The following is a 21,605-nucleotide window of genomic DNA, read 5'->3' on the forward strand; positions in this document are numbered from 1 at the left end:
CTGACTGACTAGAGTGAAAGTGTAGACACAGCTGTGAAGGTAGCCTCTAAAATAAAGATGACCTAAAGAGATTAAAGCACGACTGCACACAATCAAGAAATAGATATCTGGAGAACTGTCAAGATAAGTAGGAAACTAGGCTCCGCCATGAAAAAGTTTATACTAATGGAATGACCTAGAAAGACCATAACAGCCAGTTTGCATGTTTGAAACATTTATTTATGTCATAAAATGCAACAAAAACCTGTGACGCACAATATGGAGTCAGGAGAAACAAAATGGCACCTTTCAATATAGGGTGTACTGGTTCTGCATTCACAGTTCCACCTTGTTGTCCTAAATTTGGAGTCCGGCCCCACCATGCCAATAATTCAGAGGCCCAATTGTGTTCTCAACCTTGTATACACCAGCCAGGGATATACATTTTACCCCATGCCTCAAACCATCACCCTCCAGTATTACCTTCATTGATTTAGTGGCGCTCTCCCCTGCAATACTTGTTCCTCACATGTTTTTTTTTTTTTTTTTAAAGTGCTCAGTCCAATTTCTTTTCCTTCCACCAAAGCCCTTGGAAAACAGTTTTCTGATCTGCCATCACAATGGTTTTGCTTGTGCCTCCGGCCACCCACAGATTAAGACAACACTTAAAGCTGTTTGAGGCAAATGCACAGCCAAGGGGCATGTATGTATAAGTGAGAGACGCTAGCACAGGTAAGCCGGGCACTCTGGTAAGGAAGAGGTGGGCTTACGGCATTAACTGCACAAATCCTATAACGTTTTGTGGTGAGACGTACCCATACTGGGTACATCTGCATAACAAAATTAGGCCACCATAACAAAGAATAGGCAGTATTTGAGACAAAGCAGTTCTGTAAAGTTTTTTTTTTTTTTTTCCAATTATTATTTGTATTGGCATTTCAGCATTATACATTTCTGGGTTATGCACAGTATCTGTTCTCATCGTGATGGTATACTGTGGGGTTGAGCCACTGGGTACCATTTTACACTGTACGAATAATCGTAGTGTCAGTCCCAACAATGCCTAATCCTGATTGTCTTTAAATCAGTTTGAAACACAGAGTTATGTTAGCGCAACTACTCTCCCGCAAGGGTTTCAAGGCACTGGGGGCGGGAGGGAGGGGCAGTCTGCTGTATGCTCCCGCAGCACACACATCCTCGGTTCCTAGAGAGGTAAACTGTATGAAGGTGCTTGGGTGAGAGGTATGTAATATGTACTTTGCTGTACTGAATACGTTTAAACCTTGCATTGACAGAGACCTCCGGAACACCCCCTATGTACCCGGGTCCACTGTTAATGAGTATTCACTAACCTTTTGCCTCAACACCTCAGTTTTAAGAAGGGGGTCCTCAGTTTATCTGATCGTAGAGCACAATATAGGTGTGTGATAAGTCTCCGTCCTCCTGCCAAAGTCAGCAGTACCACAAGTGTCTCAGCTGCATCCAGTCATCCTGGCCATTTCCATAAAGTTAGTCTAAACATTACTAAGAAATGAGGAAACCAGTTAGGTTTTCCATGTGCACAAACTGGTAAGGGTGGTCAGAAAGGTCATGACAAAGTATGTCACACTATTTTGTCCATTTGAATGGCGTGTGCCCCCATCATTGCACCAGCAGCCTGCTAGCTATAACGCACAGGCTTTGGAAATTTGACTTTTTGCAGTTGCTTACAAAATTGGGGTTCGGTTCCCTTCACATGCCCAAAATTATGCTCCAAATGTCAGACAAAAAAAAAAAGTAAATTTGCCTCCTCAGGACAACCAATGAAGCAACCTATGAGTGAGTGATGTAGGACTCAAAGCCCAGCCCAGGACACACTAGGATGAGAACTGCTAGGGCTAAACCTGAACATGCTGTGAAGGGATCCCTCCTATCACCATATGCCTCCATCCTGCTAGAAATGTGAGCACAATGGGAAATACCCATTGCCCGCACCTATCCATCTTCAGATGAGGACTTACGGACAAACGTATTTGTAAGGCAGTCTTGCATGGGAAATTGACTACAATGCTGTGGGGTGCTGGCTGGACAGTCCATGCCTGACAGGGTCTCTCTCTTCCCTACTGTGCCATCTTTCAATACAGTGTACAATGGCCTCTAAATCTGTCCATCTAGATTCTTCTCATTTTCACATAAAATCAGAATACAACAGTGTGCAAGCTTCTAGATTTGGATATTATTAATGGACTGTGTGAGAACATTCCACACAATGAGGAGGAGGTTTTGGTTAAGGAATCTGAGGTTAGAGTCTCTACTAGAAAAGATGTTACCCAAGGTAAGTAACTTGTTCTTCTGACAGAGACTTCTAACCACAGATTCATCAGCTTGTGAATAGTTATCAAAGCAGTATCTCCCTAGGTGCAGGGTCTGTGAAATGGCTCAGACCAGGAAATCCTGCAAGACAGATCGGGCAAAGTGCCAATCCCACTAGACATGGATACCCAGGGAGTAGTGCTCCTTGAACTCTTGGAGAGACACCTACGTAGCAGCCTGGCAAATGTCCAGATGTGGCACATCACCACTAGTGCAGTTGCAGCTATCTTTGCTCTGATGGAAGGAGTACACAAGCCTTTCTAGGGGTTGGCCACTCTACAGCAGGTCTTGATACATAATACAAAAGAGAACCATCTTCCGATGGATTGTACCACTTTGTATTTCTTAGCTCCAGAGAAGCAGCCAAAAAGTTGTTCATCCTGTGAAATCTCTGGTCTGATCAGCATTGAAAGGAGGGCCATCTTAGGGTAGAGACAAAGGAACCACTCTTTCTCTTAGCAGGGATGAGGCAGTGCACATAAAGTCGGCAAGGTGATGGATTGCCCTAGGTGGAAGGGTGTGAATATCTTGGGAAGGGGTGCCGTTTTTTTTCAGAGGACTAATTTGTACAAGAACAAAGATGTTTATGGTGGTACCAGAGACAATGTCTGGAGTTCACTCACTCACCTGGCCAATGTTATGGTGGTCTTGACGATTAGTAGGCGAAGACGACAACTGTGCTTTGGTTCAAAGGGTTGCACATAAGGGTAGTACCAAATTAAGGTCCAACTGTGGCGTCAAAAACAGTGTTTGCAGGAACATGTTTATCAGCCCCTTCAAAAAAAAAAAGCATCACAATAGGTGACTTGAAGGATGGCTGATTAAATAAACATAAGAAAACGGAAAGGTAATCTTTAACCTTTGCCACAGGAAGAACTTGCTGCGCTATGAACAAACAAAACAGAGGAACATATGGCAAGTGTGTGTTTAGAGAGTCGGATGTGTTGGTAGTGATATAAGACAAACTTCTCCCAGTGTCCTGCGTAAACAGATTTAGTACATGATAGTTCCTAGGATGACACTGACCCCTTCGGAGGAAAGATCAAAACCTATCAATTGTTACCATTTAATCTCTACGCATTGAGGTGCAGGTTGCTCAGACTCGAGTGCAGGACTCAACAGGAGGTCCTCCCTAACGGCCAGCCACATTTAAAGACAAGTTTGCATGTCCAGAAGTTACGGCCACGCTCTCATCTCCTAGTTCAGAACAACAGGATGATTTGGGCCCAGTAACTCTTGATCTTTTTCAGCACCTGGATTTGGAGAGGGAGGGGCGGAAAAGCATACAGAAGTCCCAAACCCCAATGCTAGCGGAAGGAGTCTCTGCGGGTTAATGACTTGGGGACTCCAAAACGCAAACGTTTTGACACTTCAACACTGCACGTTCTCAATAGCAAACAGATCAAGCCAGGGTTCTCCCCAGTGCTAGAGGATACCATGTGCCACCTCAGAATGCAAATGTAATCAGTGATCTGCAAGGCAATGAAGGCTGAGATAGTCTGCCCTGCTTTTTAAAGATCCTGCCAAGTGCAGGATAAGGAGGGAGATGCCCTGAAAGTTAAGCCACTGCCAGAGTCACAGGGCCTCCTGGCACAGGGCTCGTGACTTCACACCATCCTGTGTCGCAATACTACATGGCGTTCTTGTGGTCTGTGAGAACCTCTACCCATTCCATGGTCAGGAGGAATTACTTCAGTGCCAAGCGAATCACTTGCAACTCCAACAATATGTAAAGATGAGCCTTTGCCAGAGACCAGAATCATCTCCACCCCACCCATATGACCTACCCAACCCAACAACGATGCATTGGTCACGACTGTCAGCTCATGATGTCCAGCTGTGGTCAAGTAGACACCACTGGAGATCTTTTGCATTCTCCTTTACACCTGGAAGAAATCGGACAGGTTGCCTTGGAGTTGAGCACACCAAGACTTCAAATCACACTGCAGAGCCCTTGTGGACCACCAGACGTGGTCCACAAGTAGAATACAGGAGGGTAAGAGGCTAAGAAGCCTGAGAGGCACTCTCGCTGAGACCCAGGTCAAGGGTTGAAACATCTGAGTCACTGCCTGAATATCCTGGACTCACTGATGCTGAGGTGGGGTATAGAAGAGCATATATATATATATTTAAAAAATGTCAATAATGACAAGTTAAAAAGACACTTGAGCATATGTAAAAAGGACAATTTAAAATGGTAACTGTGGCGTAAAACAGAACGAATTTCAAGAGTCAGTCATTTTGAAAGTTGCCAATCAAATCCGGGATAATTGAGAATGGGAAATCTTCCGCATTGGCAGGCGTAAAAGTAGGAAACATTTGTGTTCCAAAGCCTGAGCTCCAGCCAAGGCAGCAGCGTTCTGTGGTGTGTCCAACAAGGAGTTTAGAGCTGCATCCTCCATGAAGGGCAACTAATAAACAGCTTCCCGTAGAAAACGCACCTTCAATGCGCATGTCTGGTAATGAGCCCTCAGCGAGAACAACAACAGATCAGCGTCCAATGAAAGCAAGGGCTGTGTAGAAAGGCAAACTTTCAGTGCATGTTCGAACGAGCACCAGGGACACCGAAACACGGGCTGCACACAATGCAAAACTGGTCAGAATGACAGAGACCAGTCACACTCCAATTGTTCCAGGGGTGTTGCTCCAAAGTACTGCATCATGCGTTTACAACACAGCTGTGCTGGTGGGAGCGCTTTCAGTCCTTCTCGCTGCAGCTGGACAGCCACTGCGCAGAAAAAGTAGCAATAGCAAGATTTCACCTATTATAGCCAAAGTTATCGGAAATCCCATGAAAATACTGGAGAATATTCGGTAGATGGCTGATGGTATCAAACCGAATATGGAGAAGGTGTGAATGAAACCAGAACCAACAGCCTTAAAGAAATTTGCGATTCCAATAGTACTGGACACATTAAATATTCGTCCCACGAGCTCACTAAAGTGTCTCATAAAGTTGGTACTTAAAAAGGGACTGAATCTCTGCTGATGACCTTGCCACCTGAAGTGCATAGGTCTCGCGTGCAGATGTGAGCGCCACATGTTTCTGGATCAATAAAGCCTTGAGTCTGCTCAACTTGTCAAAATTCACATTTGAAGTAGCAATATGGGGCCAATCTCAGCTACTTCCTTCTGTCTTGTGGAAGGAAAAAGTACGTTCCCGCAGCATGTAACAATATTAGAGACCGAAACAACAAACTATCCCGGCTCGCATCCCACAACAGTTTTCACTATTGAGGAGAACATAGCTGCCATTTGAGAGCACCTGGAATGCAGGTCTAATCAAGAGGACTGGAACTCCCTTCAGATAACAAGGCAAGTTTGCTGCCAAAGCGTTACACGCCCCATGCAAGGACAGCAGTTTACAAACCATCGAATGGCGGACTGAAATCTAGCATTAACTGCCGCTAAGAAAGACGTCCTTTATGCCACTGAGACATTCGTACGAGAAGGGCATCTCCCACACCGCATGGATGTAACTATCTCTTAGCCTTTCATATCTGGCTAATGGAATGTGTTTTAAGCAGGACGTGAATTGAAGTGTTGAAATAGGCAGATTAATGACCCTGTGTATTAACCACTCAGCAGATGGTATTTCAGCCTCAGTGAAAGGCAACTTTTCTAACTTTTCAATATTTAACATGACATAAGTCGCTTCTTTCTTAGCCATTAGTAGTTGTTGTCACATTAAATTAAATGTGGAAAATATGTCCCTAGTGCTATCGTGTTGCCAGGGAATACAACCTGCCTTCAATGTTTGTAGTGTCCAACCCAACTGAATAATGGACCTTAGTTGATTCTGTCCAAGGTGTAAAGAAGACATGCCACTTTGTATTATGTCTATTGCAGAAGAAACAATGTTGGTTAAGGTGTATATCCGGTCAGAGAGGGTATTAATCCCATTGTCCACAACAGCCAATGCCTTCTGTAAGTTTTCCTGATCTATTTGCCTTACCCGGGCAGCAGCTTCTTGTTGGGAAAGCTTCCAAATTACATTATAGACTGCATATAAGAAGCACTTTCTGCATTGTTTTCCGGGGCCTAACAGGAAATCCTAAATCAGTGTTAGTAGACAGGAGACTGAGGTGTTCTCTAACCACATCTAGTGAGGAACTCTTCAACCATTGCTGGCATAGTTTCCCGACACCGTACGTTGTTACTCTACCCGCATGTTCGGATGACACATAGCGGGGGTCCGGCCTTCTGGTCCCTAAAAAAACCCCGTGGAGTTTCTAAAACATTTATGACATCCATTGTTATCTATTGGCTACAATAACCACCCGCCAAGACGTGACAGTGAAGCCTTAAACGTGCCATTCTGGACCCATTCATCAAGTTGATCTTCAGTTGCATTTATATACTTTTGCCATTTGTAAAATTTTGCAGGCGCATGAATACTGGGCACATTAAATTCCCCAATTTTTGCTAAACCAAAACAGCTTGTCTGTTGTACAGTTTCATTTAAAAATATCATTTGAACAGGTATCAGGCATGCTCTAAATAAAGCTTCCTTTCCCCCTATTAGCCAATTTCCTGTTCCCCACACACTAAATATATCAACATCAGCCAATATTCATAGCCTGCTATAACCAACCGGAATACAAAGGAAACCGAATAAATGAATTTCGTATCTGTCAACAACATATGTACATTTTCCATCAATGGCAATTTTAAATAATATGACTCAGCATTTTTAACATTGTGCCCAAAAAATTACGTACATTTTTCAGAATATGTTTTAGAACTCCCTTGTGGTGGAGTTGGACAATGTTCCCATTGTGTATAATTAAATATAGTCTTTGGGGTACTTGCTCTGTGAATGAAATGGTGTCCATGATAATTATAGCAGAACATGTCACCATAAATCTGTTTAGATTGATAAACATCTTCACTTTGAATTACAGTATTTCACTGTATTTGAGTCATCATGGAATCAACTGTTTTCACATCCCAGTCATCAGAAACAACTCTGGGTTTTATTACATTGTTCATTGAAAGTTTAAACACATATGGTATTTGAATGACCCCGTGGGGCCGTATATATCAAATGTGACTTTATCCCAAACAACCCCATCAAGAATTGGTATAGTGGAAACGTTCACAAAAGACAAGTCTCTGCGGACCATGTGAGGAAAAAAAAAATTGGGTTTTAGGACCTCATCCACCAGTTCAACTGTTGATCTTTCAGGAAGAAAATGACCATGTATTAATAGGAAAAATGTTATGACAAAGCCCATCCAAAGGAGGGAAGCTAACACAGTCAAGGAAAGTCACAGATAGTTCCATGGGAAAATAAAGTAATTTGTTTTAAGCCAGTTAATCATCTTACGTGTTTTTGACAGTTCAGATGTAAAAGAGGCAAATTAGTCCGAGAAAGTGTTGTTGATGTCGTCAAAGTATCCAGAAGCAGTTAGTGCAAAAGCTGGAGCCGTATTTGTAGGAGGAGAACTCGTTGTGGTCTTTCGCGTGGTTCGCAGTAAATGACGCCATCCATCTGTGTTGAAGTTGTGTCAAATCGATCAGTAATTTCTATATCAATTGTTGTAACAGATGTTAGTGGAACTAATGCAAGATCATTTTCCACCCTCCCCAAGCTCGGAGAGGTGTCAGCGTTGCTGCTCAAAACTAGTAAAGTGACATCTTGACCAGTGAGAGGGATTGTCGATAGATACAAAGCAGTTTTCTTTAGCACCAGCCAACGGTGGTAGAATGACAGTTCTGGTACCATGTATTCCCAAGACTGCGACCGGTGCACGATAAGAAGGAACAAACTCCTTTTTCACAGCAACTTTTTCACGTACTAGAGCCCCAACATTTGGAATCCAGCCGGTGGATGTTATTGGTACATCCTTAATTCCTGCGGAGGCAGCACTAGCAGAAGCATTGTCGTCAAGGAACTGTGTTAATTCCTGACCCACAGTGACATGTTCGTTTGTGTCAAAAGGTGTTTCTGCCGCCTCCACACTAGGACCATCAAGATCTGGAACATACATTAGAGTTCCAAACAGGCACTAGTATGAAGTATAACCCCTCAGAGACCTTCTAGGCAGATTATTAAGTGCTCTCTGGACTCCATACGGGTGATTAAGCCAACTATGACCCATACCTAATACTCTGGCTGTTAAGGACTGCTTTAAATCACGGTTTCGCCGCTCCACAACATTATTTCCCTCGGGATGAAATGGAGACTAGTAATGGAGCCGGACCCCTAATGAAGCCATGGCGCCCCTGAATGCCCTTGAGGCAAAAGCAGGGCCCTGGTCCGAGTGGAATGCAGCAATCGCATATGTGCTGATAAAGACTTGCAGTAACAGTCTGAGCGTCAGCCGAGCGTTGTGGCTACACCCATAGAAATCTGGAGCAAGAGTTGACAGCGACTAAAATGTATTTGTATGCACTGTCCGGTGTTAGGGGACCACAATGGTCCAAGTATACACATTGTAAAGGTGTGTTGGAAATTAGGAGGGGAGTCTGCGGTGGGTATTTGAAGGTGGAACCCTTAATTTGTAGGCAGATGTCACAACAAAGTACAGAGTGCTTGGTCTGTTTGTATAGACCTGGCCACCAATAACATGCTTGCAATAATGATATTGTAGCCGTCACCCGAGCATGGGCAGATGCAACCCTTTCATGCACTGCTTTAATCAAATCTGGTCTTATGTCTTCATTGGGGAATACCCAAACTCCAACACCTGGTTTCTCTACTTCGACGTCAAGGAAGTCTCCCATTTGGTAAGAATATTTAGCAGGAAATGCTTTTGGATAGGGCGTGCCTTCAGCACTAGCTTTCACGGCAGCCCATATGTCATCGTCAGGTTTAGTTTCAGAACGAGTTACTGCAGCAACAGCAGCAATAGCTGCTACTGATTTGGCTGCTTCATCAGCCAGTGTATTTCCAGCAACGTGTATTCCAACGTGCTGGTGTCCAAGTGCATGTACAACATGGACGTTTGGTAGCGCTTCCTTTAGATCCGCTACTTGTCAGGAATAAGGCCAGGCGCGGTCCAGGTCTCACCCGAAATTCCACTGCACGACTCTGCGGCGCTTTATGCGCACCACTGCCCATCCCCTCTTGTTCCAAAGGTGACCATCAGCATCGTCTGCCCTGTGGCAAAGCTCATAAAGCTGCAGGTTCATGACATCGGTGGACAAGAGGCACTTATCATTGCTATTCTATGAAGGGACTACAATTCCCTTGTTTTAGAGGCAGCGGCCATCTTGGGGTGTGGCTGGCTTATAAAGCCCAGCCACACCCAAGCACGTTGCTCACTATTTTGAACACTTCGATGCAGCCAGACCTCATGGGGGTTTCTCTGGAGAAGAGCAGAGTTCCTGAATGGCAGAGTGTCGTCTAACCAAAGTCCATGGTGCATACAAAAACGAGTAGGTCGTATTCGTAGCGGTAAGGCCTTGCTAAATCCAAGTTTGGAGGAAGTTATTACTTCCAAAAGGTAAAGCGCTCTTTTGCACAGTAATTTAAAGCGTTCCAGTTCACAGATGTAAAACGCTTTTGTGCACAGCAACTCAAGGCGTTTCCGTTCACAGATGTAAAGCGCTCTTTTGGCACAGTAATTCAAAGCGTTTCAGTTCACAGATGTAAAGCGCTTTTGTGCACAACAATTCAAGGTGTTTCCGTTCACAGATGTAAAGCGCTCTTAGCACAACAATTTAGGCGCTTATGTTCTTAGATGTAAAGCGCTCTTAGCACGACAATTCAGGCGCTTCAGTTCTTAGATGTAAAGCGCTCTTGGCACGATAATTCAGGCGCTTCAGTTCACAGATGTAAAAGGTTCTTGGCATAACAATCTAAGTGATTCAGGCTACTTGAGTAAAAGCGCTTCTTGGTATTATTAAAGTAAAGCGCTATAAGTTCAATGAGTAAAATCTTTTGGCATTTTTTTTGTTGCAAATGTGAAAGTATTTCTGGAGATAAGCAAATCATAGTTTTCATTGTTCTTTGAAAAGCATATTTAATTCTTTGGGATTTTCTAAGCCATGATCAAAGGTTTATGCTGTGAATACATAGATGTTACAGGATTGATATTCTGTGTATAATCATAGTTCAGAGATCTTGCCATCTCTTGATTCTGAGGTCGTGTTTTACTTTTGCTCCATGTTTCAAAGAAGGGGTTTTGCCCTCATTTCAGAAGAGGTCTCCACCTGATATATCGGAGACACATTTAGTCAAGAGTTTATAATTGAGTTACGTTTCTATGAATGAGTAAATGCATATTTGTTCTAACCTTTACTTTTCAGATCTCTCTCCCTGCTGTTCCCTACCCTAATTCACTCCCACCCCCCCCCCCCCGACTGGCTTCATCATAACTCTGTGCTATAATAGCTTTCTGAGTTGGTGACGCCGGGAAGTGGGCCTTTTGTCCAGCGACGTGCAGATCCCGAGGAAAGGACACTGTGACATACTTTCCCCCACAGAAGTCTGTGTTTAATGGCGTTGCCTTTAGAATCTCGGAAATCATTCTGGCACCAGTAATGCAGGTATTCATTACAGGACTGGATACAACAGTACAAATCGCAGACAATCAGTGTTAGCTGTGCAGGATCCACATGTTCTAGTGCCATCACCAGAGCCTTTAGCTCTGCTAGTTGTGCTGCGCAATCCCCTATGGTTTGCGTGAATGTATGCTGGGGACAAATTGTATTATCCTACATGTAGCCACTTACGACTGCGCAAGCAGCGGAGTATTGATGCTTTGTGCCTATTGCAGGTTGTGCTGAGCCATCTATGTACATGACTCTTTGATATTGATCAATAGGCAATGTATTTGCCGGAATTGGGTGTTCTAGTTCATTTTGCAAAAATATTTGAGTTTGTAACTTTGGGCCGAAAATGTAGTCAACATCAGTGGCTGTCAAAGACGTTGCCCATTGAATCCAACGTGGATGTAATACTTTAGCGTTTGGAACGCTGGCTTTGGTAACAGCCTCAAGGGCTGGATTTGGAGATACAACAATAATGTGTTTCCCATGGGCTAGTGGTCTTTCTTTAATGATGGTCATCTGAACAGCAGTGAGAATTTTCTCAGTGTGAGCAAAGCGTTGCTCTGCTGCTGAATACAAGTGTGATTTATATGCAATCGGGACTGTCTCACCCTCATTGAAAGTTACATAGGTGAAACCAATGGCACCAGCAATCACTCTGATGACCAGATGTTTTTTATTGCCCCTTGTGTGTAAATGTTGTGCTGCAAGCATGTCTGTTTGAAAAGCTCTGCGAATGCGTGTTTTTTTCGACTGTCTAGAATTTACAGAAAAGTCAGGACGTATTAAGTCATATAAAGGTTTTATGCGGGATGCGTAATCTGGTATGTAAATTCTGCCAAAATATAGAAAACCCAATAGGGATTGGAGTTTTTTTTTATTGTATTTGGAGGTTGTAATTGTGTGCATTTTTCCAAGAATTGTGGCGCTTGCCTCTTTCCTTCACTTGATAGCTCCCAAAAACAAGACGCTAAAGAAGCCTATTTTTGTATTCTTGAAGTTGAATTTGTAGCCAAATTCGGCAAATCCTACAACAGTGCGGGCTATCCGTCTTAGATGTTGCAGTTATTCATCATCCGTGAGATCAATATCATCTACATAGGACAATGCTTCAGGGTCAATGTCATGTAATATTGAAGTCACACGAGCCACGAACAGTCCTGGACTATTCTTTTACCCCTGGGGTAAACAACAGAATTTTTTCTGGGAGCCTAGTGTGCTGAAACTTGTTAAGTCTCTACTCTCAGGCACTATATTTTGGCAGAAGAAACCACTGGAAATGTCCAGTGTTTTGTATTTTTTGTGCACTATGTTGTTCATGAGTGCTGTGCTATGTGAGTTTTGAATAGCGCATGTGCGTGTATGACTATTTAAATGTCTGTAGTCTAAGACTATTCTGTACAAACGGTCCGGTTTAGCTACTGGGACTAAGGGATTATTCACTGGTAAGACACAAGGTTCGATTACGCCCTGGTACTCCAGTTGTGTGAGGATTTCCCTCATGGGAGCTTTAGCATCATGTTTTATTGGATACTGGGCTTGTGGTTGATTTTTAATAGGAATTACATGGTAGGGGGAATCTTTATCCCACCCTATGTGGCTCATCGGGAACAAGGGGTGAGAAAGAAGGTTTGATAACATCTTCCCCATATGGGCACGTACGGACAAATTCAGGTGGCCAATCCCTTTCGGCCAGTAGAATATCATATATATTCATGACACGATCCCAAACTATTGCATCTATTCTGCGTTCAATGTCTCTACCTGTAATGTTACTTTGTATACCCTATCAGGCGTGGAGACACGCATGTCCGCTCTTTCAACTTGTAGGAAATAGTCAGTTGCTTTAACCTCCAGATGCTCTAGAAGATTCCGGCAAACTACTGTGACCTCTGCCGCGCTGTCTAGCGGCGCTAATGCCCACTTCTTGTTCTTCAATAGAGCCCTCATCTAGAGTGGCATGACGAACTGCAACTGCTGCCACTTTTTTCTTTTTTAATTGGGGTTTTTGTTGGGGGAAGTTTCTCTTCTTTTATATCAAACTTCTGTTGAGCGTTGGGATTCCTGACTCGGTTTCATGTACTCAGTTCTTCGCTCTGACCGCCCACCTCTCTCACTGCGGTTTTCCGGTGAGTCCTGAAAGGAAAGAGATTGGCGTGCATCAGTATATTGATATCTGTCAGGTGTTTATATATTGTCTGAAATTATATCTATTCTGTGGGGTCTCCGTATGCGGAGATTCTCCCCTCTCTTTTTTAGGTGTTTGTTGTTTTTTATCATAGCGTTTCTTAGTACCCTCAGGAGCTTGCTTTGTAGAATCTTTATTAGATTTACCCTGAAATTGTGGTTTTGTTGGTCTGGCCCTCAGGCTATCTCGACCAATACTAGAGCAGGTCTCCGTGATAATCTTTGCCAGCTCACGCTCTTGATCCTGTGGGGGAACATCCCGGAGCCACATGTGTACTGCTAGTGCACCTGCTTCCCCTTTAAGGTTACTTAATATTATTGAAGATACAGTGGTACAATTGCCCATAAGTTGCACCGCCAAGTCCAGGCCAGGGGCAGCCCCGTATTCGTCTTGAATTTGATTCAAAACTTCCAGGAAATTAGCACGTGTCGGTGTACCATGAGATGTAGTATAGAGCGGGGCAAATACCGTGCCCCATGTATTGCAGTTATCTATAGTGGGAACCATCCCAAATGGCAAGCACCTAGTTAATATTCTATGCTTATCCTGAGGTCCCGTATGGGGACATACTGCTTCCAGTGCATTTATTTTTTGAGCTAACCAAAAATGGAATTTCTTCTCGTTTGGCATTACTGCATGTGGTTGCGCCGGAGCAGCACATGCTGGGTTTGTATTTAATGTTTGCATTACAAACGATACCAATCGTCTGTATGTTGCCGTCAGCTCAGCATATAAGCAACGGACTTCAGCTTCCGTTAGCTTCGCTGCAGCTTGGTGAGGTGTATATGTGGCCAATAAAGGCCAGGTAGGACCATCATTGCTTAGAGGACCTAACCTAACATGTAGAATTGTATGGGGTAGGGCACCATCAAGCCAATTATTATGTTCTTAATAAGATAGGAGTATTTCTAGATATGCTTATGCTCTGTATTATGCAGGTATATTTGCAGGTGTACAGTGATGAAATGTATTTGTGTTCCCCATCAGCTGCTGGAAATGTGACGCAAGAATAAAATATTTCTGTTCTATAGGCTGGATGAGCCTCAACAACAAATGTCACTGGACCCCCCCCTGGGCCGTTAGGCCATGTGCCAATAGATGTACATTAAGGGGTGAACCATTATTAACTGCAATTGCTACCTGTTGTGGATTCGCCATTAATGGTGAGTTTTACAACCTACAGCGTTAGTTAGGTACTCCCTACTTAGCTGAGGAGGAAAATCCTCAATACCACAGACGTCTCCGTATATAGTACTGAGGCAGAGATACTCAGGAGGACACGAAAATTAGAGCTTGACCAAACATTGGGCGACATGTCACGTAGGCTCTCATTATTCTAATGAGACTACTGGGTTTGAGCAGCAGAATCACTTGCCTTGTGGGGGACGGAGTCTGAACCCACTACAGGTGACACCCGTTAGCCTAATCAGGGTTTTGCTCCAGCTAACTAGCAGTGCCTCATCTCCACCCAAGAGCAGGGATGATTGGGCAGCCGAGCGCATGACACAATTGACTCCTCAGGGAAATCGTGATCACTCAGATCGCGTCCGTTTCTCTCAGTTACATTAGTCTCACATATGCAAAGACAATCAGAGGCAGTGTAAACTTCAAAAAGGTTTTAATGAAGCAACTGCATCTAAGTTAATAAAGCATGTACTGCAATAACCAGGACGATTAAACATGACAGGATTAAAATAGTGACGAGGAGAGTAAAGCATAAAAATAACGCTACTGTATTGTCAACTAAAATCATTAAAATAATTCCTACCTAGGCTATGTTACAGCACAGCATGTTAAGCTCTAGTTCTGCCCTTCAGGTTCGCCTGGGAAGAAATCATCCCTCACACCTGAGCAAGAGGCCTGTAGTCTACATAAGCAGCTGTAGCAAAGCGTTTAGCAATCAGCATACAGTTGTGGTCATTTGGCTGGAATCTCCCTCTAACATAGTAGTGTTTTTATAATAAAACAGCTGATGTTCCAAGAAAGGATCCCTACGTAAGAGTGTGTATGTTTCTATGAACACTAAAGACAAAGCGTTACCACGTTTACCGGCAACCTATCTTACTGCAGCCTTGAGAAAACCACAGAGTGAAAGAAATGTCTGGTTTAAGAACGCAGTGCTGATCGAGGCAAAGAAATGCTAGATAGAGAGAGATAAGACAAGACTGCAAATGTGGCTATTGTTAAAATAATAAACGAAGTTGAATAAAATCTATCTAGGGTAAAGTGCACAGCGGCAGGCCTAGTTTGCTAAAATAACATGTATGAAGCTATAACTAAAATGGCTACACAACAACATCATACTGGGCTTCAATCTGCTTAAATTGCCTGATCCCCCTTAAAGTCAGTTCAATGACTATGAAATAACGTATTCTACATCTTGCAAAGTAAAAGACAAGGATCTGAGAAAAGAAAAGGAGACAGCACATTCCCCCAATATACAGGTTATTTGAAGAAGGAAAAAAACAGAAACATGATTGATTTTATATGTCTATTAATTTTACTTTAATTACATATAAAATACCACCACAAGGCCAAGGAAAAGCATCCACCCGCCAATACCCCCAAAGCCAAAAAAGGGAAACATATTTTAATGGCAGATGATAATGGCATTTCACTCCTTGTCCAGCAAAGAACCCATGGTTCACGGGCCTAGACATTTATATGCTTGTTGGTGCAGCCCTGCCATTTATAGATTTGTTTTTCTGCTTTGCAGCAAAAGTCCATTCTACGGGTCAGATGGATAGAGTGGGTTCTACAGCCTCTGGCAAGGTCTTATTTGGCTACTAAGTTACTGATACTTGCGAGCATTCTCTGGTTTTGGATCAGCCCTTCATGATCCCTAGAATGGCCACCTTTATGTCTAGACTATGGGGGTTGTACTGATTATAGAATTAACTTGAGTTCCAGTAGGTCTTGGTAACGGCATAGGGCCATATGACATGGAAGAAGAACCCATCAGGTTTCCCACATCGCAGGCAGCATGCTGACTCCGACCACCCCATTCTCAACTGCCTGTCCGATCTGTAATACAACCCATGAAAATAGTTGAACTTTATAAGGCTAAGTATGGTGGGATTAGCTAGGATCCGCAAGGCTATTTTAGCCTTGCACCAATTGTCATCACAAGATTCTCCTACAATATCGTCCCAGTTCGCCCAGAGTTTTGGAAGGGACGGTCTGGAACAGTGAGTAGGAGGGAGCTACAGAGGTGGGAAATATCATGTCACATTCATTGCCTAAACTGTATTCAGAACCTCAGGCTGCTAGGCCATTGGAGGTATTCAGAAATCCCACAGCCAAAATTACAAACTTCTCGCTCACGAAGGCCATATATAGGTCAACTGAACAATATTTTTTAAAGAAAATGCTAATAGCTCAACATGATAGTCAGGCTATATGCAAAGATCCAAGGCACATGTTCATCATCCCAAACTCACTCTATCGGCCCAAGACAAAAGTACATCAGTAAGACGTTCCTCAACAAGCCATTTTATCATCTTTTGAGCCTGTAACCGAACACAAATCTCTGTAACACCTTAATAGCTGTAAGTGCACTTAAGAGTTGAGTTCAATTAATTATGTATTTCCAGCTTCCCTTTCCCCCTATATTTATCACCTTCCAATGGGCCCTAGTGAACTAATCGCTAACTTGTGAAAAAGTCATCTCAGCCGTTTAGGCTACTGCAGTGATCCCTCCGTGAAAAACATACAAAATGATCTAAAGGACAGATTAAACGTTTAACTAGTTTTAAATTTGCTGTTTCCATCATAGCTGATATAAATGTAGTTAGCAGACAACTTCAGACATCTGTTAAGGTAAATTATGTCATGGATCCAGATGACTGGTTGGAGATGAGGAGTTGCACTTCTTTATAAGCATGGAGCCAGTCATGTCCACTTAGGACGATCTGCGGAAGCAGTCGATGAGGTAAAGGCTAGTGCTTTGGTCTGCTGTCAGCCATAATGCCCACCTCAAATGTTTTTTTCTGTAAAGCATTAGGAGTGCGAATAGGAACCATTCACAAGGTATCATACACACACACACACACACACACACACACACACACACACACACACACGTACAGTTCAAATCCTATCCAGGCGCAAGTACGTGGCAACCATACCCGACACAAACGGAATACGAGCTTACCCAATAAAGCTGCAATCATTCAGTTGGTTATGTTAGACAATGGGCAAAGTCTTTATGGTGTGTACAGAAGTCTGATTGGGCAAGACAAAAACAACTTTTGCAGTGTATGCTAAGTAGATGCATGTTGTTCTTCTATATGGGCCCTCTCATTCTAAGCTTGATTAAATGTTTCTTGGCCTCTCGTTCTCCAAGTACACTATACAATTGTGTCTGCATAAGCAAAGCCTGATGACTCAGTGAACTAATGTATCCACTACAGGAATCTGTCTGACATCACCTTCACAAGTTATAACCCAGCAGGTCAACTCACTCTTATCTTTCTGAAGTCGATAAAATAGTACAACTGAGTTGAGTAAGAAATAAATAAATAATTAATTAAATGTTATTCAGCACCAAACTATACCAGGAGTGAAAGTTTACTTAACAAATTCAAATAGTGCATTATGTTATTCCTACTGGAAATAGGGAGTGAGTGTCAAGGGTGTGTTTATGGGAAGTGGCCATCTGGTTTGTGTATTAAGAATTGGTGTTTTCAGCTTTTTCGTTACATGTTTACGATTAGACCTTGACCGAGTTCGCTCTTGGATATTTTACACCTTGGGCAATTTCAATTGAAACAAAGTTTATTCATGCAACACATTGCTCTTTAGGGAGTTTTCGTTAAAAAAAGCAGTACTTTCAGCGCTGCCTCAGAGTGAACACAAAACAAACCACACACCTTTACTGCAAGAACGTTGCCCTTGTTGGTGAGCAGCCGGTGTGTACTTTTTTATTTTAAATAATATAAATTGCTAAAGAATTTTGATATGTGCTGTAAGAAAAACGTAATAAATGTCATATCAGCCAGATAATATCAAAGAATACTGTCTAAATCAATTTCCTTACATATCATGCTGTATAATTAGACATCTCCATGCTACAGGATTCAGCCAAATCTGCTGCATGATTTCATCCTGTAGTGTCCTTGGGTGTTGGGCAAGCTCTCAGTGGTCAAACATCCAGAATATGATGAATCGAATGATAAGCCTTCGAATAAATATGGGCTTGGAGAAAAGTGCTGAATGGATTCACCTTGTATTTGAAAGACCACTCTTAATGTACTACTATTGGAGATCACCACCCCAAATCTGAAGCCACTAAATTCGGAGTTCTCGCAGGCTGCAGCCTTGCTCCTTCCCTTTTAACTTCTATATGGAGCGCCTACGGGAAGTAACAATGGCCTGTGTCTGCCTGCCTCCATCACTGGCAGGAACTCCTCTAACTCTTCACCAATATCACTATCCCTCACAATAAAGCCTTCTTTGATCTGTTCTGATTTTTGATGACCCAACTGACTTGGGCGGGCAAACAGCCTTGACTGGTGTGGGATGTGCTGATGCTACGTTTGAGCAGGGTGGCTTCTGTGGACCCAACTGAGCTTTAGTTCTATTGTGCACATGAGCAGCTTGTGCATCAACAGTTTCCTCCTACGCTGTTTCTGCCACACATCACAGTAGAGGCGGATAATGCATCTCCATGCCCTCTGCTGCGGTGATATGCATGCTGCCGAACTACCCCAAAGGCACGATAGACAAGGTTTGATGCACTACAGGGGTCTGTGACTGGCTGTGATGACGAGAACAGTTGGACTGCCTTTATGCAGCTAAATTACAGCAGGAGTATAATTCATTGCCACTCCTTACCCTGTAGGGCCGGGCTCAGAAACAGTGGGCCTTTGCAGGCCTTAAGGTCATGGTCGACTTGTACAGAGATGCTACTAGGACCTCACCTCAGAGCACAATGAGGGACACTTTATTGTACTACAACACGCAAGCAGCCTGCAAAAAGCTACACCCTATGTTACGCCGAGAGCCTTTGGGCTTGACTGCCCTGGAGGACATGATTGCTTAATATCAAATAGGAACACTGTGGCTATTCCCTGTATTGCACAAACAGAGATTGGTCCTGTGTAGGCATGTAGTGATATTTGTGTGTTGACCACTGATTTCGTGTCGCACCACTTTGCACTTGGCTTAGCTGCCCACTGTCACTTTAGTGGTCACTAGTTAAACTCCATTTTGTGTTCAGCTTAGCCTCACTGTCACGTTAGAGGTGCGAGTAGTTTTCCGTATAAACATGTTCTGCAACGTGTTTTTTATTTCTTCGTGTTCTCTTTCTCACCAAAGAGCTAGGACATATTGTCACCGAAGAGGCAGCACATATTATGGAGGAGTTAGTCAGTCAGCATGATAAGGAGGGAACAGTTTGATTTTGGGAGGGACGCCTTAGATTTTGACCAATTCCCAACGTGTTTCTTTCAAAGCTTACCTAACTAGCCAGCATTCTCAATATATCTTCTTGATGGGAGGAGTTTTTCCAGAAAGCCCCTTCTCCGATTCTTTAAGATATAAAAGATGGCCCTGATCGGCAGTCGTACATTCCGAGACCTCAGTCAGGATTTTAGACATTGAGTGCCTGACCTCTTTCCCATGAGGGTGGAGATCTCTTTCTCGCAGTCGAACGGGGTCATCATCTTGCTGGCATGAGAAAGATGAAGCATCTAGCAGGCCCTACGGTGATGCATTTTTATTAAATATTTGCTTTAATTGTGTATGAATATACATCCATATATCAATAGAAGTGTTTGTATCCTTGCATGTATATATTTGCTGTTTACAGATTGAAGGTTCTTTATACATGGCCTTACTTCATTGTTGCACATTTAAAAAGGTACAGTTTTTACTATTCAAGCCTTCCTTCACGAACCTTGCAAAAAGCATTGTAAGCAGAGTGATTAAGTTGTATATAAAAGTCATGGATTTGTTATCTTTTTCTGCGTGGCTGAACCTTGTTGCAGCTTTCATCTTTACTTTTTCTTTATATTTTGCTGCCTGGGACGAGGTTTGCTAATGTTAAAACTAAACAAAACATATATATAAAAAAAAAATAATGGCGTGGGTCTGCTGGTGCCCCACAGGCAGATGTTTGGCAACTTTTTTGCTTGTGTAAAAAAAAAAAAAAAAAAACCAACAACAACATTGCATGTCTTGCACATGGTCTTAAAGAAATCTGACATCAGACAGCAACACCCCTTCTAACTAAATGCTCAGAATACTTAATTTCCTCTGCAGGCCTTGAAAAGTCTCCTTAACTGCTGGTGGCAATGAGAAGATACATCATTAAGTTAACTTGACTCTTAAGTAAACTTACAGCTATTCAAGTGTTACAGAGATTCGTGTTCTGTTAGAGGCTCAAAAGATATGAAAATAACATGTCACGGAACGTCTTACTGATGCACTTTTGTCTTGGGCCAAGTGAATAAGTTTGGGATGAACATGTATGTGCCTTGGATCTTTGTGTATAGTACTACTATCATGTTGTGCTGTTCGTATTTTCATTGAAAAATATTGGTTAATTGAGTTATATATGGTCTTAGTGGGTGAGACATTTTTACTTTTTGGTTCTGGGATTTTGGAATACCGCCAACGGCCTAGCAGCTTGAGATGCTGAATACAGTTTAGGCAACAAATGTGATTTATTCTCTTTAAAAGGTCTTGTGTTTTCATCTATCACTTGACTCTAGTAGTGAGTATACTAAATTGCCATTAGTGTCCGTATCAATGTCCAGAAATTCCATAGGCCTGGAACCTTTGGGAGACCCCAGGGTCTTGGTTTGGACCTCTTCTGGGACTGTTTATATACCAAAATCACCCTGTGGAGGAACCAGTCTGAAATGCAATGTTCAAAGATATTTGTGTATAATTTTAGTAATTTAATTTACTTCGACAATACTTTCCTTACTAACAAAGTAATTTACAAGCCTCCACGATCCCACAGGCAAAGCCCAAATGACCTTTAGCTCACATTTGCCTAAATGAACATACTTAGTTTTGCATATACAGTAAAATCACCATTAGTACCCTAATAAAAAAACATCTGTACACAGTTACATCTGCCTACAGATGATTATTCCCGACTAAAATCGAGGGGCTTCAATAATCAGGGTGCTTAATTTCAACCCATACCCTTCTGTTATCAGACAGACATGACATTCATGCTTTCCACAAAACTCAGCATTGAAAATACAACAGGACATTAGAACCTACTTAACCTCACTTAACAGAGGGATGGACAGTTCAGTGAGCTGAACTAACGCCACTGGAACAAAATGATCAGAAGGCCACAAGTTCAAAACCTGGCTTGCTCAACTCAGCCTTTCATCCTCCTGAAGGTAAGTAAAATTGAGTACCATAAGTGGGTAATAATAACATCTGTCATTTACAGTGCTTACACACAGTATATGGGGTGGGTAACTAAATAGGATATGTTCCATGCAAACAAACTCTTACCTTTTTAGACATTAAACAGAAAATTTAATATGGGCAAAACTGAATGCTACTATTAGACCCAAAAAGGCACTGGGTACTGAATCCAAGCGTCACGGAGGCGGTTAGT

General features: G+C 42.7%; 1 protein-coding gene across 1 annotated transcript in view; it reads right to left on the minus strand.

Annotated features, from left to right (window-relative positions):
• The window catches only part of RECQL5 (RecQ like helicase 5), a 461,944-nt gene that overhangs the window by 420,702 nt on the left and 19,637 nt on the right, over positions 1 to 21,605 (minus strand). The window lies entirely within an intron of this gene.

Source organism: Pleurodeles waltl, chromosome 7 (genome assembly GCF_031143425.1).
Source record: "Pleurodeles waltl isolate 20211129_DDA chromosome 7, aPleWal1.hap1.20221129, whole genome shotgun sequence".
Lineage (NCBI taxonomy): Eukaryota > Metazoa > Chordata > Amphibia > Caudata > Salamandridae > Pleurodeles > Pleurodeles waltl.